The following is a 16,274-nucleotide window of genomic DNA, read 5'->3' as shown; positions in this document are numbered from 1 at the left end:
TAATAGCCATATGAATAGTTAGTGGTAGTTTTCACCGTCAGTCACATATATTTTTTGAGTGCCTACTATGTGTAAACATTGTTCTGGACAAAGACCTTCAAAGCAGATAGGTCTCTGCTCTGGCAACAACTACTTTGAACTAATTTTGCCTCAAATCTTTGCAATAACAACTTTAGAAATCTAGAGGAAAAAACACTACCATCAAAGGGCAGGGATGCCTGGCATACAAAGCGGGTATTTTTCCATTTTGAAATGAGATCTTGTAATATGGAAGAAAACTTAAGTGTAATGCAAGTTAATTTTTTTTTAATAAATTCAAATTAAAAACCTTGAAATTGGTTGAAATGTGTCATTAAACTGATGGAGTCAAGAAGATAGGCATTATGTAGTTAAAGGAGAAATAAATTTACAACATGGATATAGAATCATTAACCCAAATTTTCCTCAATCTTTTAAAATTAGGATGATTCACCAAGCTCAGGGAAGAAGGCCAGAAGGAGTTATAAACATACTTTTCAGAGTGGTAAATAATTATCATGAAAAAAAATGTTAGATTAATCTTGATGAGTGAGTCAATTTGAGCATTAAAGATATATGGTTATTCAGTTGTAATGTCTTCTTCCTGGCATTGCACCAGAGCATAGGCTATATTTTCAGGGAATTTAAGTTATATGGAAGGAGGACATTTGACAAAGAAACATTTCCAAATAAGACAGTTGCAGGATCTCCTTTTCTGGAGGTATGTAGGGACAAGCATTTTGGTTTTGGCTGTGTCTACAAAGCAGCCACATAAACTGAAAAATAAAACCTCATTCAAGTAAAATTAGGGGTTCCTTATCTAATTCCAAATAACTGCCGTGGTTATTCTCTCTAGTTTTATCATTATTACATAGACATGTCTCTTGTTCTATCAAAAAGCCCAAGAATGGTTTTGGTTCGTGGCTTTCAAAATCAGAGAACCTTTATATGCACAAAAGCTGAAGCTGATTATGACATAAACTTTTAATTATAATCTAAGGGAAAAAATAAAAGAGAATGTATGTTGGTTGGAAGACCATGAATTGTTATCAGGGGGTATGACATCTAATTCATTCATCCATTCAATCATTCATTCTTTCAACAAATACTCATCGTGCATTTACTAAGGTCGGTGGGCAACAAACAAACTTCTTCAAGAAGTCTAACTTACATTCTAGGGCAACAAAATGGAGAGCAAAATAAAGATATTCTCTACTTCAGGGACTCATGGTTTGATCATTACAATAATAGCAAGAGGAGGAAGATGAGGCAGAGAAGGAAAAAGGGAAGGAAAAATTAATCTTCGCATATATAGTAAGGCTGGGAACAGCGCTTGTTACAATGAAAAACCTCTTCTTTTCTAGTTTATTGCTGCCTCTGAGTCATCTCAACCAAATATTTTATATTTTCCAACTATAGTGGTTACATTTTGCTTAATTTTCAGCACATTATTTTAATGGCACAACTTTGAATTTTGTTTTGAAACAAAAGCACTGCTACAGGATTAAGATGCAAGTGTACTTTTAAGATAGAAGTAGAGTGAACTCGATTTGGAAACAACTTTTCCAGCAATGGTATTTTTTTTTAATTATGAATTATTCAAGAATAAAGTCCAAATTCACTTCTGAAATTATCCCCTAGAATTCTAGCCTCTTTGAGATTTGCAGGATCTCCTTTGTAAAGATCTGAAATGACGACCAAACCCTTTTTACATCTATTCATACCTTTATTATTAAAAAAAAAAAAACCTTTTAAACTTGACTGATTTATTTCAAACACTCGTACAACTGAACTAAGAGGGCGGGGTGGGGGGTAGGGAGTGTTTCTCCAGTAGCCTTAAAAAGAGTGTAGCGCTATTGTGTTCATAGTTTAATCTGCTGGGATTCCATAACCGAGGAAAGATGGGTGTCAGATCTCCACGCATAATCTTCAGTACATCCGGACCTGAGAAACGGAGGTGGAGAAAACGAAAACAAGATAAAACTGAAGCAAGCTTGCCTTTAACTTTATAAGAATGTGAATAAAATAGTGTAGGGGAAAAAAAAAGCCGTCATCAGTTTCAAGATTGGGGCTCAGACACCGACTCTACCTGGGTTCCCTGTTTCTGCTCTGTGCAGATACAGCTAATGCACCACTGAAATGAGAGGCAGGTGGACGGGAAAGCCAGAGAAACTTTTTTTTTTTCTCCATCAGATTGAAGTGAAAACAGGAGCCATACTTCGACAAAACAAATAGAGAAACAAATGGGGACAGAACACCCACAAGTGCAATGGAAGCCCTTCACCCAGTCCTGGTAGAATGTTCTGGATCTGATAACCTTATAGTTATCTCAGAGCAAGATAAGTGTCGCCTTCAAGATTAAATATTCTTTTATAGGGAAAGGATATGGCAACCAATACCCTTCACTTCATCCTGCTTGATTAAATGGAGACTAACGATTCAAAGTAAATCATTTTTAGGTATTTAGACGCCAAGTTAAATAAGTAAGTTTTTCATTAGCATAATAAAAACACATGAAAATGCTGTTGTTACTGTACCCAATTTGAAGAAAACTCTTAAATGGGAGAGACAATATATCAAAAACTGAAAGTTCCTAAAAAATCACATTAAGAAGTAACTGAATTACTTTTTGCAAAGTATCCATACCAAAAGGCTCTCACTAAATATAAATTTTAAGAGAATATTTTAAAATATTTTTAGATGTATTTTCATTGCAACTCTGAACTTTTTTTCTGATGACCCTTTAGATCTTAATACAATCCACGTCCTTATTTTCGTCACCTGAGTCTCCTTTTTAAGTCAAACATTGGTTTCAGATTCTAAAAGTGCTGCTTTAATGTTCATAAATAGTGTAACACACTATCTGAAAGAGAGATGGGCAGTTCTGTTTCTAGACTGTGGAGATTTTGGCTTGTTTCTTTTTCTGTTTGTGTATGAGCTGCCTGACTTATCAGTTACTGGATAAAACTGGCTTTTCAATTACTTGTATTAATACATTTCAATTTATTTTAATCTCATTTCATGTTTTATTTCATCATCCAATCAAACATTTTCTAACTACTTTCTGAATTTGTTACCAAACTTTGATACCAAACATCATTTCCAAACTTTGCTTTTCCTTTTCACTTTACCATATACACAGTGTGAAGGTGCTGTGGTCTTAATTCCATCCTTCTCTCTTGATTTCAGACCATACCTTTAAAGTGTCCTTATTACTTGCTTTTTGTTTCTTTTCCACTTGTTGCTGTTGCTTTCCTGGGTTTGGTCTTAGTTTTTATTTTTTGATGCTTGTTAACACTGCCTCACTTCGCTGGTTCAAAAAGAACTATTATTTGCTCTATGAGTTTTCTTTTCTCTTGGTGACTATCAGCTTCTGTTTCCTATTTTGGGGCAGAAAGGAAAAAGCCTGTGAATGATGGGCTCTGATTTCAAGACTAGCCCTTTAGAGCAACTTTCTAAAGTGCCAACCATTTAATTCAGAATCACTCAGAAATCTTTCAAGGAATGCAGATTCCTTGGATCTCACCTTTTCCTTCCTGGCATAAGATGGATTTTTTTTTCTTCTTAGATAACAGCTCCCAGGTTATTTCCTTTCTATAATCTATTTCTTTCTCTTTTAGCAGTCACTAAACTTTAGAAATCTCTGAGGATATTTATTGGGGGGTTACATAAATGAATCCATTTATTAAGGCTAGCAGTGTTTCCCATGGTGGAGCTTCTGATCTTTCCTTTCCTTCTGTCTTCTGATGATGGACTTTTCTGTGACTGCAGAAGTGGTATTGTAGGGTCAGTATCACTGGCTACCATTTTCATGCAGGAACCACAGTGCCAGACACCCACAGCTAACTCTCCCTCTTGGTTTTGTGACAGGAGGAGCAAGTGTACTTGGTGTACTGACTCATTTCAATTTTCTTCACCATTTTCCTGAGGGAGACACTATAACAGGTCCTGTATTTACAGACAATTGCAACCTTCTTGGTGCATTTAGCCTTGTAGCCACAAATTAGGTCCAAGATCAGAGATCTCTGAGGTTTTATCAGTGTTGTTGTTGATGTTGTTATTTTAACAAATAGAAACTATATGATCATCTCAATAGATACAGAAAAAGTGCTTTTGACAAAATTCAACATAATTTATGATAAAAACTCTCCAGGAAGTGGGCATAGAGGGAACCTACCTCAACATAATAAAGGTCATATATGACAAACCCACAGATAACATCATACTTAACAGTGAAAAGCTGAAAGCATTTCCTCTAAGATCGGGGAAAAGACAAGGATGATGACTCTCACTACTTTTATTCAACATAGTTTTGGAAGTCTTGGCCACAGCAATCAGAGAAGAAGAAGAAATAAAAGAAATGCAAATTGGAAAAGAAGAAGTAAAAATGTCACTCTTTCCAGATGACATGACACTGTACATAGAAAATCCTAAAGATGCCACCAGAAAACTACTAGAACTCATCAATGAATTCAGTAAAGTTCAGAATACAAAATTAATATACAGAAATCTGTTGCACTTCTGTACACTGATGAACTATCAGAAAGAAAAATTAAGGAAACAATCCCATTTACCATATCACACCAAAAAGAATAAAATACCTAGGGATAAACCTACCTAAAGAGGTGAAAGACCTGTACTCAGAAAACTATAAGACATTGATGAAAGAAATTAAAGGCGACAAAAACAAATGGAAAGATATACCATGTTCTTGGAGTGGAAGAATCAATACTGTGAAAATGACCATACTACCCGAAGCAATCTACAGATTTCATGCAATCCCTATCAAAATACCAATGCATTTTTCACAGAACTAGAACAAGTAATTTTTAACTTTGTATGGAAACACAAAAGACCCGAAATAGAAATAATAATCTTGAGAAGGAAGAACAGAGTTGGAGGAATCACACTCCCTGACTTTAAATTTCTTTTCTTTTTTTTTTTAACATCTTTATTGGAGTATAATTGCTTTACACACTTTAAATTTCTTAAAAGACCTGTAGGAATTTTGTTTGTATTTTTTATCCTCCTATAAGTTGTATTCTTTTCATTTTAAATTTATTTTTCTCCTTTATTAGGATTCTTCATTCTCATTTTCCTCCTACCAAAGCAATCATTCAAATATATTTAACATATATTCTTTTGTTTTTATATGTTCTTGAAAATGTGTCTTGCTATTTTGTGTGCACAAATTTCTAATCTACATAAATGTAATGTGTAACAAATTCTTGTTACTTTTTTACTCAGCATTAAAGGTCCACGCATGTTTCTGGGTGTTCATCTGTATGGTTCATTATCTCTGAATGTCCCCTAGTATAGCATGTGACCCAACACACTGGGTCTGTCTGCTCCTCTAGTGATGGTCACCCAGATTGCCTCCAACTCTGCTACCATAAATAACACTAACATTAACATAATTTTACAAATCCTTTTTCAACCTTGTCTGAGAATTTCTCTAGGATGTATACCCAGGACTGGAATTGCTGAGTGGTTGGTAAGTATATCCTCAATTTGGCTAGATGCACCAGGTCACTTTCCAGAATGGCTACACCAACCCAGCGTGCCTACAGCACATAAGTCCTGTTATATATATGCACCTCTGCAACAGTTGGCTTTATCCAGCTTTCTAATTTTGTATTTTGGTGGTATAAACTCAAAAAAAGTTTATAAAGAAAAGAGGAATGTAACTAATCAACAGCTCTTACTGATTAGGACAAATGTTTCACATTGTAATAGACGCTGAAACTTTAAAGCAAAGAATACATCTGCATTCAAAGAACATGCAATGTAATGGAAAAGAGGGACAGAAGACACGTGGAAAACCTTTGACAGCAGAATGAATACAATGTGGAGAAGAATAAATGGAGGTCATGTAGCCAGCAAGATTAGCAGAATCAGGGAAAATTTTCTGCAGAAACTGACCCTGAAATTTGAAGGGGTGAATACATTTGACTGAAGAATGGTCCACCTGTGCTCGGGAAAGTTTATCCTCATCTACTGAAAGTACATTGTCAGTAATCACACCCATAGAACTACACCAGCCCTGGACATCAAAGTCTCAGACCCCCTTGCATTTTAAAAGATGGGTAGCACTATGCTGGACATTCAGCCAAGAGAATAGCACACACAAAGGCAGTAGGAAGAGGATACACAAAAATTACAGAGATCAACATGGACACTAGGCTGAGAATGTACTACCTGCTTTAAGTGCATGTTCTCATTGAATCCCAGCAGTCTGGGATATTGGTGTTGGTCATCTTTTTTTCTTCACATTTTTTTTTTAATTAGTGCCTTACAATTTTCAAAAGTTTCACATATATGATTTCATATAATCTCATAATAACCCTTTTCCCCCCACCCCTGTATTGCACCTCCCCCTTCCCTCTCCCCACTGGTAACCACTAGTTTGTTCTCTATATCTGTGAGTCTGCATCTTTTTTTTTTATAATCACTAGTTTGTTGTGTTTTTTGGATTCCACATATAAGTGATATCATACAGTATTTGTCTTTCTCTGACTTATTTCACTTACTGTAATGCCCTCTGGGTCCATCCATGTTGCTGCAAATGTCATTCTTTTTATGGCTGAGTAGTATTCCATTGTATACATGTACCACATCTTCTTTATCCATTCATCTGTTGTTCGATATTTAAATTGCTTCCATATCTTGGCTATTGTAAATAGTGCTGCTATGAACATTGGGATGCATGTATCTTTGTTTTTTTCAGATATATGACTAAGATTGGAATTGCTGGGTCACATGGTAGTTCTAGTTTTGGCTTTTTGAGAACCCTCTATACTGTTTTCCACAGTGGCTGCACCAATTTACATTCCCACCAACAGTGTACAAGGCTTCCCTTTTCTTCACATCCTCGCCAACATTTCTTATTTGTGTTCTTTTTTGATGATAACCATTCTGACAAATATGATGTCACCTGGCAACCAACCAGACCAGGAGCCAATCAGCCTACCAGACTGCCCACATAGTTAGCCTGCCACAACAGAAGGACTCACGCAGCCCTCCTAGGGGAAATACCTGGAATATATAGCTTGGGAGATGAGAGGGAAGTGCACTGCAGGGACACAGAGGGCAGTTCTCCAAGTTCAAGACATGTAACTAACCTACTACATACATAAAAATACCAGTAGTGGGCCTCCCTGGTGGCGCAGTGGTTGAGAGTCCGCCTGCCAATGCAGGGGATACGGGTTCGTGCCCCGGTCTGGGAGGATCCCATATGCCGCGGAGCGGCTGGGCCCGTGAGCCATGGCCTCTGGGCCTGCGCGTCCGGAGCCTGTGCTCCGCAACGGGAGAGGCCACAACAGTGAGAGGCCCGCATACCGCAAAAAGAAAAAAAAAAAAAAAAAAAAAAAAAAAAAATACCAGTAGTGAAGAATGAACTAATGTCATTTGCAGCAACATGGATGGATCTAGAGATTGTCATACTCAGTGAAGTAAGTCAGACAAAGACAAATATCACTTATACATGGACTCTAAAAAAATGGTACAAATGAACTTATTTACAAAACAGAAATAGAGTCACAGATGTAGAAAACAAACATGATTACCAAGGGGAAAGGGAGGGAGGCATAAATTGGGACATTGGGATTGACATATCCTCACTACTATATATAAAATAGATAACTAATAAGGATCTACTGCATAGCACAGGGAACTGTTCTCAATACTCTGTAATGACCTATATGGGGAAATTAACAAAAAATTGTAAATCAACAATATTCCAATAAAAATTAAAAAAAATAAAATCCATGTTGTAAAAAAATAAATAAATAAAAATTTTAAATTCTTCCTGTTTAAAAAAAAATACCAATAACAACTTATACAAAATGAGGCAGCAGAGGAATGTGTTCCAGATGAAGGAACAAGGTAAAACCCTAGAAGAAGAACTGAGCAAAGCAGAGATAGGCAATCTACCTGAGAAAGAGTGGTCATCATCTTTTTTACATTAAGAAAACAAAGCCTTAGAAAAGTAAGTATTTGGTACAACCAGAATTTTAACAAATGTTTGTTTTATCTCAAAGTTAATGCTTGTTTGCTGTTGTTGTTTTGTTTCCCTGGTCAAAAAGGTCATATAAATATAGAAAAAGTAAGAATTATATGACTTGCCTATGGAACAAATGAATTCTATTTTAGTGAATTAGAAGCTAGTAAATAAGGACCAAAGGCAATCTGGCTTCTGTTTGATGATAATTTTCAACTACCCTGTAAATTCTAGACAATATTGACAGGTGCCAATGGAATTTTAGAGCATACTTGGATGTCTGGAAAAGGAGACTCTATGTAATATACTAGTAAATGCTTCTAATGGGAAACTGGCTTATATTAATAGCCATCAAGGCCACATCCCCTGTAAGGTCTCTGAGCGGTAGAGATGATAGATAGATCCATAACCTGTAAAGGTGATATCATATAATATAACCTCTAATTACAATTAAACATTAATTAAATATTTTTCCAATTGTGTCCATTTCCTTGCAAAGAATTTTATAGATTAGACTCTTTCTGTTTTCATAGTCCAGCTCTTAAAATTAGTAAGTAATTGCTGTTAGTCTTGTTTAAACTTGTTTAAATACAAAGTGCACAGTGAGATATTATTTTTGTAGAGATTATGCTTCAAAGCAGATATCCTCTCAAAAGAAGGTATCATGAAAATTGAATCTGCCAGATCATCAACATGTATTGCAGAGACATCTAATATTAAAAAATAACACTAAAGGAAATCCTGTGCTTTCCACATGACATATTCTGCACTCATAAGCATGTAAAGGACAAGCTTCTTTTTTTGTGAGTAATACAATATTTCTTAAAAGCATGCATTTTTATATTCTTTATTGTTAATCAGAGAGCATACTGCTATTATACCATTAACTCACAAGAGATTTCTGACTATATTTTTATATTGATGACACAGTATCCAGCACTAAGCCAGTTGAAAAAAAAACAGGCACCCTCTTATGTTAAAGTAAATTGGAATGATTTGGATCAAAGACAGAGATATTTAGATTGAGGAACTAAATCCCCCCTTGAGACAATCTATAAAGGTTCTCTTCTAAACCTAGATATTGAAGCTAAAATTAAGCAGTTCTTTTAGCTTAAATAGAATGTGCTCAAGCTGACATAAAGTTTCAGAGAAGACTCCTGTCTGTATCCCCCAGAGTTTGAAAATTCTAATGATCTGAAGTTCGAGATGGAACAGATTCTTCAGTGTTTGTCTTCAAATGGCCTGTGACTACTTGAGGCTAAGTGGGTACAAAGCTAACCTGAAACCAGAGATTCTAGGAATTTCCTGACAATATCCCTATTCAAAAATTTGGTCTCTGCCATGGCCAAGTGAGAAGAGTTTTTAAACCAAAATTCTTCTAATCTGTTATTAGAACTGTTATAAAATTTCGTATTTGTCATTGCTATATCAGGACTTCACCAAGTGAAGATGGCCAGAAATTAAATTCAAAATAATTTAAACCAACACAATATTGTAAGTCAACTATGCTTCAATTTAAAAAAAAAAAAAAGAAGTTAAACACACATTTTAAACCAGTTTCCCGACCTTTATTATATCAGAGTTACCTGGAAGGCCTGTTAAACCTTTGGGCCTATCCCCAAATGTTCTGATTCAGAAATGAGCATTTCTAACAAGTTCTCAGATGAAGTTAATGCTGCTGCTCCAGGGATCACTGACTTGAACAAGTAAATAAAAAACAAAAAAAAACTCATGTGATTTTTTTTTTTTTTTTTGCGGTACGCAGGCCTCTCACTGCTGTGGCCTCTCCCGTTGCGGAGCACAGGCTCCGGACGCACAGGCTCAACAGCCATGGCTCATGGCCCCACTCCATGGCATGTGGGATCTTCCCAGACCAGGGCACGAACCCGTGTCTCCTGCATCGGCAGGAGGACTCTCAACCACCGAGCCACCAGGGAAGCCCAGCTCATGTGATTTTTAAGTCCAGTGGTCCAGGAGTCCTATTGCTGCTTCAGGTCTGGGTGGCCCAAAGGGAGGAACTTAAATACTGTAATGAGAGCTCTAACTCTCCAATTATTAGTCAGATTCACTCTGTGTAAGCATTAAGTGGTTAGTGGCACACCCATAATCATGGTATACAAGGTAAGCAAATTCATCGCAAAGAGACAGTCTTACCCAATTCTCTGTAAGGAAAGTTCTGGGGAAGGCTCTGTTTGGTCTTAGCTTATTCACATGCCTTTTCTGGGGGGGAAAAGTGACTGAGCCTAGGGTGATGGTGAATTGTGATTGTTCAGGTCTAGGCCATGTGCATGGCCATGTGTCCAGAAGAAGTTCCTTCAATAGGCTTGGTCATTTCAATCCTATTTCTTTTTTTTTTTTAACATCTTTATTGGAGTATAATTGCTTTACAATGGTGTGTTAGTTTCTGCTTTATAACAAAGTGAATCAATTATACATATACATATGTTCCCATATCTCTTCCCTCTTGCATCTCCCTCCCTCCCACCCTCCGTATCCCACCCCTCTAGGTGGTCACAAAGCACCGAGCTGATCTCCCTCTCCTTGCAGCTGCTTCCTACTAGCTATCTATTTTACATTTGGTAGTGTATATATGTCCATGACACTCTCTCACGTTGTCACAGCTTACCCTTCCCCCTCCCCATATCCTCAAGTCCATTCTCTAGTAAGTCTGTGTCTTTATTCCCGTCTTACCCCTAGGTTCTTCATGATCATTTTTTTTTCTTTTTCTTAGATTCTATATATATATGTGTTAGCATACGGTATTTGTTTTCCTCTTTCTGACTTACTTCACTCTGTACGACAGACTCTAGGTCTATCCATCTCACTACACAAATCACTCTAAAAGAAAGAGGATAGTATAGAATCCTCTTTCTTTTAGAAAGATTTGTGTCCATAAAATTCCTCAGCCCTCCATGTGAGTATGATTTGGCATGGCAGCTCCTTGGCAGGATTATGCCTGCAAACATCCATATCTAGTTTGGAAAGATAGTCTTGACCCTAGCCCTGGGACCTACATGTAAATATAGAGTTTAAATTACCTTAATGACAATTTTTAAATCTTTAGTAATGTTCTAATTATGACAGTAGCAAATTTTAAACAGTCTCTGACAGTGTTATTACCAGTCCAGAGAAGAAAGAATTCAAACAATATGAAAATTGGTGATGCAGATGAACACAGACTTGTAGTTCAACAGTTCAACTGATTTCTTTCCTAAGCATAAGGTAAACTCGTTCACATTCAGAGGCTCTTTAAATGACATGATTTAATGTGACTAAAAGATGTACAGATGGCACTACACTGCCTCTACTGGGAGGAGAGGTCAGGCAGCAATTGGCTCTAACACAACCCATACTAATGTATAGCTACAAGCTGCCACATCAGGGTCCATCCTTCCTAGAGCCTGTTAGGTGAAGTAATCAAGCACTGTGACAGTACTCCCCAGATGCAGGAAAACATGGTGACATTAATGCTACCCTAAGTAATGTCAGACACTCACAAAATGACTATTCAGGAGCAAATTTTTAAAAATTGATTACCCATTTATTTGCCTAATAAGAAACCAAATATTATAAAATATAAAAAAGAATATATATATATATATATATATATATAACAGAATCACTTTGCTGTACAGCAGAAATTAACACAACATTGTAAATCAACTATACTTCAATTAAAAAATAAATAATATTTAATTTAAAAAAGAAACCAAATGCTATAAATATTAAGTGAGAAATCTAATATGAATCCAACATCCTACCGATCGTTGAATTTTTCATAGGAGCACTGAAAGATGACATTTAAAATCACAGCAACATTGGTACTTATACTTTTAATACATATTATCAAATGTAATTTGTATACTACATACTTTAAATAATAAGAATGAGAGAATTAAACCAATCAAACAACACAAAATTCCATTGATATAGATAAAGGGTAGTTGGTACTACCTTGCTATTCTAAACTCAAACTTGGCCTCATAAACTAATGAGTGCCTTATGGAAAATGACTATTGAAACACTGTGGCTTTCAAAATATTAAAGACCAGAAAAAGGACATTGTCAAGAAGAAAAAGTTACTGATCATTTATTTCATGAAAGAATCTGTACAAAATACAAGTGTGCAAGGACCAAAGAGACACATTCATTAGACAGAATATGACTACATATAATTCCATCTATAAGAAATGTTAAATTTGGTGATATGATTTGTGATGGAAGTAGCCCAACCTACAGTTGCATCTGAAAAGCAAAATGTAAAACACTTACATTTTCCAATTTAGAAGCAATGCCTCTTCCAACTAACAGGAGATAAGGAGCATGTTCTCCTACCTCCTCATTATTGAAGAGAGAAAAATGGACAATGAAAGGCAAAACGAGACCTAGAAAGGACAAGTGACTACTGAGAATCGCCAAAGAGACTAGCAGCAGAATTAGAACAAGAACAGGTCTTGTCTACTAGATCTGTTCTCATTCTACCATAACGTTCTTCTTTGTCTCAGCCATCTGTTTGTGGGCTAACTTAAAACAATTAATTACAGTACTTAGGATTACTAAGCACTGTGATCATTTACTTCCAGCTCCCAGTCAACAAGCTGTGATGTATTTTCAGTTCCATTATGCACATAAGGTAATTGGGATCAGGTGATATGTCAAATACTAAACATCTGGTTTTGAAAGAAAGACCGTAAATCAGATCTCTTTTTACTGCTGCAGCATGTTGTCTTTCAAAATAACTACGTCCCTAACTGGGCTTGAACCACCAACATAGCAATTAAAAGCAAAACATATAAATAATTGTAAAGAGATTTTGGTTAAAACTCATATTACAGGAGATGTTCAACTTCACACTCCTTAGAGCCACTCCCCTCATTCTTTTAAATTCTGTTGGTTACTGTGATATTGCTAAATAAATTGTTCAATCTCTCCTTTCTTAATTCATTAGCAATAAAATATATTTTCAACTTCCTGGTACTGAAGGTGGGAAGGTAAGTCACATTATTTCATTTCTCTTTAGCCCATTCTCCAGGCAATTTAAAAATTATTAGTTAAATGCTTCCATCATTACCACTGTAATTGTAAATAATATATTTAAACCTCTAGTACTTATTCCAGCAATTATAGATGGTATGACTCCAGTGGTGTCTCTGTTATATTAAGATGATGTTAATACACTTACTCTTTTCTTCCTGTCTCCTCTTTAACCCCTTCATCATATCTATAATTACCCGTTGCATCTCTGTGCTTCAGTGAGATAGGCCACCATTGACTGTATTGTTTTAATCTAGTTTTGATATCAAAATATGCTAATCTGATAAAAGTTAGTTGGAAAGCCTCTCCTCCTTTTCTCTTCTCTGGAAGTGTATATGCAAGATTGAAATTATTTGTTCCTTGAATATTTGGTAGAATTCAACTATAAAATTATCTGGGTTTATTGCTTTTTTGTAAAAAAAATCTGACTTCTTTTATTGAAAAACCTCTTCTGGTTTACATGCTCAACTGAAGGTGAATATCCAGACCTCACACACAGCTGGTCTTCTGGAACAGCTTTTCCTGGGGAGAATTCACAGTAGCTAACCTGAGTTTCCACCATTGATCTATGTAGTCTGTAGCAGTATACAGGAACTTGCAAGGCTATACATCAAATTTCCATACGAGAAACCCTGGTCCCTAGGCTTTGAAGTTTTTAAGTTGCAGGATTAGGGAAGAACTAGCCTCCTTGGTGAAAACACAGAAGAGTCTATAACAGCAAAAAGATATGGTAGCTTCTTCAACATTCATGGTCTGGAAGAGATGTGATCAAGAGCTGGCATTCAAGCCCTGAAATTACAGCAGTGTGATCAAGTGGAACCTTTGTGCCCTGTACTTTATGACCACCTTAGCTTTTAAAGATTGGGGAGCACCAACCATTTCCCTGGTCGGAATCCCAAAACTTGTGATTCAGCTATATGATATGATGAACCAGCATCTCGATCTACTCTGTCAGCATTCTTCCGGAACTGATTATATTAAGCACAAGGCTCTGACCAGTTTTCATGGAATTTTCCTTGAGACCAGACACTTTTCTGGGAAAGCCAGGCCGTAGGAAATGAGTCTTGGACAAGTTGACCCTTACCTCTTAGGTTTTCTTTTTTTTCTTAAATCATTTTTTCTAAGTAGCTTTTTTAAAGGAATTTATTTCATTGAGTTTATGAAATTTCTTAGGACAAAATTTTCATACTATTCACATCACTTTTTAAATCTCTCCTTTTAAGAAAATTAATTTGCCAATTATTTGTTTTATGTTTTTCAAAGAAGCAGATTTTTTTTTTTTTCAGTACATGGGCCTCTCACTGTTGTGGAGCACAGGCTCTGGACGCACAGGCTCAGCGGCCATGGTTCACGGGCCCAGCCACTCTGCGGCATGTGGGATCTTCCCGGACCGGGGCACGAGCCCATGTCCCCTGCATCGTCAGGCAGACTCTCAACCACTGCGCCACCAGGGAAGCCCTAATGAAGCAGATTTTTAACTTTGTTTTTCTATTACTGTAGCTTGTTTTTACATTCACTGATTTCATTTACCTAACAAATGTTGACTGAGTTCCAACTATTGGCTAAGCATTCTTCTAGGTACTGGGAAAAAGTAGTTTAAAAATCCCATGTGATCAAATATGCCATTCTAATGTAAATGACACAAACATGTAAGGTATATTCTGTGTTAAATGGGATATGTTCAATGGAGAAAAATATATCAGAGTAGAGGAGTTAAGAAGAATGAGAATAGAGGGTACTTTTGTAAAAGGGAGTTGAGAAAGGCCTCACAGAGATCACATTGGGGAAAGACCTGAATAAGAGCAGGAAATGAACCATGTTTCTCTCAGAAAAGCATTGTATGTGGAAGTGTCAGCATGCTCCTGGTGTGAGAGCAATGCTTGGTGTTTCTGAGGTTCATCAGAATCCTTGTGTGACTGGTGTGGAGGAAGCAAAAGAGAAAGAAGGGAATGAGAGGGAGATGTTTGCTCTTACTTCATTATTCCTTTTCTTCTACTTTCTTTGGATTTAGTTTGATGATACTTTTACTAATTTTTTTTTTTTGTGTGTGGTATGTGGGCCTCTCACTGTTGTGGCCTCTCCCATTGCAGAGCACAGGCTCCAGATGCACAGGCTCAGTGGCCATGGCTCACGGGCCCAGCCGCTCTGTGGCACGTGGGATCCTCCTGGACTGGGGCACAAACTCACGTCCCCTGCACTGGCAGGAGGACTCTCAACCACTGTGCCACCAGGGAAGCCCTAGTTTTTCTAATTTCTTGAGTTGGATACTTTGCACAATAATTTTTAGGTTTTCGTCTTTACTAATACAAGTATTTGGGACTACACATTTTCCTCAAAATACATGACTTTTGCTACATTCGTTGCATTTTATATTTTATGCTTATTATTTTGTTACAATAATAGTCCAATGTCATTCTGACAGGTGTGAGGTGATATCTCATTGTGGTTTTGATTTGAATTTCTCTGATGATTAGCAATGTTGAGCATCTTTTCATGAGCCTGTTGGCCATCTATATGTCTTCTTTTGCAAGATTTTTATTCAGGTCTTCTGCCTGTTTTTTAATCAAGTTGTTTGTTTTTTGAAACTGAGTTGTATGAGCTGCTTATGTATTGTGGGTATTAAGCCCTTTTTAGACATACCATTTGCAAATATTTTCTCCCATTCAGAAGGCTGTCTTTTCATTTTGTCAATGGTCTCTTTTAATGTGCAAACGTTTTCAAGTTTAATTAGGGCCCATTTGATTATTTTTGTTTTTGTTTTCTTTGCCTGAGGAGACAGATCCAAAAATATTGCTAAGACTTAAGTCAGAGAGTGTTCTGCCTATGTTTTCTTTTAAGAGTTTTATAGTTTTTGGTCTTTGATTTAGGTCTTTAATCCATTTTTAGTCTCTTTTTATATATAAAGTGAGAAAATGTTCTAATTTCATTCTTTTACATGTAGTTGTCCAGTTTTCCCAGCACCGCTTATTGAGGACACTGTCTTTTCCCCATGTTATATTTTTGCCTCTTCTGTCATAGCTTAATGGACCATATGTGCATGGGTTTATTTCTGGGCTCTCTATTCTGTTCCATTGATCTCTGCATCTGTTTTTGTGCCAGTACCATACTGGTTTTCTTTTTTTAACTTTTTGTTTTATATTGGAGTATAGTTGATTAACAATGTTATATTAGTTTCATTTGTACAGCAAAGTGATTCAGTTATGCATATACCTGTATCTATTCT

The 16,274-nt window shown here is 36.4% G+C and overlaps 1 pseudogene across 1 annotated transcript in view; it reads right to left on the bottom strand.

Annotated features, from left to right (window-relative positions):
* Nucleotides 1–3,709: 3,709 nt before the first annotated feature.
* The window catches only part of LOC308625184 (large ribosomal subunit protein eL43-like), a 51,796-nt pseudogene continuing 39,231 nt past the window's right edge, over nucleotides 3,710–16,274 (bottom strand). Inside the window, exon 2 of the transcript in view lies at nucleotides 3,710–4,007. The product of the transcript in view is annotated as a large ribosomal subunit protein eL43-like (transcript). The remainder of the gene's footprint in view (nucleotides 4,008–16,274) is intronic.

This window comes from Mesoplodon bidens, assembly GCF_964165515.1.
Source record: "Mesoplodon bidens genome assembly, chromosome: 11".
NCBI classification, from domain to species: Eukaryota; Metazoa; Chordata; class Mammalia; order Artiodactyla; family Ziphiidae; genus Mesoplodon; species Mesoplodon bidens.
This window is presented reverse-complemented; position numbering and strand designations above follow the sequence as displayed.